This window comes from Babylonia areolata, chromosome 7 (assembly GCF_041734735.1).
Source record: "Babylonia areolata isolate BAREFJ2019XMU chromosome 7, ASM4173473v1, whole genome shotgun sequence".
NCBI lineage: Eukaryota > Metazoa > Mollusca > Gastropoda > Neogastropoda > Buccinidae > Babylonia > Babylonia areolata.
In genome coordinates this window covers 33,196,714-33,199,213 of record NC_134882.1, presented here as the reverse complement: position 1 = coordinate 33,199,213, position 2,500 = coordinate 33,196,714, and the positions used below count along the sequence as shown (strand labels likewise).

General features: G+C 51.0%; 1 protein-coding gene across 1 annotated transcript in view; it reads right to left on the bottom strand.

Annotated features, from left to right (window-relative positions):
- Nucleotides 1-2,500, bottom strand: part of LOC143284235 (glutamate receptor 3-like) — a 446,731-nt gene that overhangs the window by 48,018 nt on the left and 396,213 nt on the right. The gene's annotated exons all lie outside the window — the stretch shown is intronic.

Genomic DNA, 2,500 nt, shown 5'->3' with positions numbered 1-2,500 from the left:
CAACCAGCCTCTATGTCTTAAGTGACACACCACAATAACGCGACCACACCACACGTTTTCAACCAGCCAGCCTCTATGTCTTAACCACAACCAGATTCCATGCCCCAGATGTCAAACCACAACCAGCTTCCATGCCCCACCACAACCAGCTTCCATGCCCCAGATGTCAAACCACAACCAGCTTCCATGCCCCAGATGTCAAACCACAACCAGATTCCATGCCCCAGCTATCAAACCACAACCAGATTCCATGCCCCAGATGTCAAACCACAACCAGCTTCCATGGCCCAGATGTCAAACCACAACCAGCTTCCATGCCCCAGATGTCAAACCACAACCAGATTCCATGCCCCAGATGTCAAACCACAACCAGCTTCCATGCCCCAGATGTCAAACCACAACCAGCTTCCATGCCCCGGCTATCAAACCACAACCAGATTCCATGCCCCAGCTATCAAACCACAACCAGTTTCCATGCCCCAGCTATCAAACCACAACCAGTTTCCATGCCCCAGCTATCAAACCATAACCAGATTCCATGCCCCAGCTATCAAACCACAACCAGATTCCATGCCCCAGCTATCAAACCACAACCAGATTCCATGCCCCAACTATCAAACCACAACCAGCTTCCATGCCCCAGATGTCAAACCACAACCAGATTCCATGCCCCAGCTATCAAACCACAACCAGATTCCATGCCCCAGCTATCAAACCATAACCAGATTCCATGCCCCAGCTATCAAACCACAACCAGATTCCATGCCCCAGCTATCAAACCATAACCAGATTCCATGCCCCAGCTATCAAACCACAACCAGATTCCATGCCCCAACTATCAAACCACAACCAGCTTCCATGCCCCAGATGTCAAACCACAACCAGATTCCATGCACCAGATGTCAAACCACAACCAGCTAACATGGCCCAGATGTCAAACCACAACCAGCTTCCATTGGCCCAGATGTCAAACCACAACCAGCTTCCATGGCCCAGATGTCAAACCACAACCAGATTCCATGCCCCAGCTATCAAACCACAACCAGCTTCCATGGCCCAGATGTCAAACCACAACCAGCTTCCATTGGCCCAGATGTCAAACCACAACCAGATTCCATGCCCCAGCTATCAAACCACAACCAGCTTCCATGGCCCAGATGTCAAACCACAACCAGCTTCCATTGGCCCAGATGTCAAACCACAACCAGCTTCCATGGCCCAGATGTTAAACCACAACCAGATTCCACGGCCCAGCTATCAAACCACAACCAGATTCCATGCCCCAGATGTCAAACCACAACCAGCTTCCATGGCCCAGCTATCAAACCACAGCCAGCTTCCATGCCCCAGCTATCAAACCACAACCAGATTCATGCCCCAGCTATCAAACCACAACCAGATTCCATGCCCCAGATGTCAAACCACAACCTGATTCCATGCCCCAGCTATCAAACCACAACCAGATTCCATGCCCCAGATGTCAAACCACAACCAGCTTCCATGCCCCAGATGTCAAACCACAACCAGATTCCATACCCCAACTATCAAACCACAACCAGATTCCATGCCCCAGATGTCAAACCACAACCAGCTTCCATGCCCCAGATGTCAAACCACAACCAGCTTCCATGCCCCAGATGTCAAACCACAACCAGATTCCATGCCCCAGCTATCAAACCACAACCAGATTCCATGCCCCAGATGTCAAACCACAACCAGCTTCCATGGCCCAACTATCAAACCACAACCAGCTTCCATGCCCCAACTATCAAACCACAACCAGCTTCCATGGCCCAGATGTCAAACCACAACCAGCTTCCATGGCCCAGATGTCAAACCACAACCAGCTTCCATGGCCCAACTATCAAACCACAACCAGCTTCCATGGCCCAGATGTCAAACCACAACCAGCTTCCATGGCCCAGATGTCAAACCACAACCAGATTCCATGCCCCAACTATCAAACCACAACCAGCTTCCATGGCCCAGATGTCAAACCACAACCAGCTTCCATGTACCAACTATCAAACCACAACCAGCTTCCATGGCCCAGATGTCAAATCACAACCAGCTTCCACGGCCCAGATGTCAAACCACAACCAGCTTCCATGGCCCAACTATCAAACCACAACCAGCTTCCATGCCCCAGCTATCAAACCACAACCAGCTTCCATGGCCCAGCTATCAAACCACAACCAGCTTCCATGCCCGAGCTATCAAACCACAACCAGATTCCATGCCCCAGCTATCAAACCACAACCAGATTCCATGCCCCAACTATCAAACCACAACCAGCTTCCATGGCCCAACTATCAAACCACAACCAGCTTCCATGCCCCAGATGTCAAACCACAACCAGCTTCCATGCCCCAGCTATCAAACCACAACCAGATTCCATGCCCCAGCTATCAAACCACAACCAGCTTCCATGGCCCAGATGTCAAACCACAACCAGCTTCCATGCCCCAGCTATCAAACCACAACCAGCTTCCATGGCCCA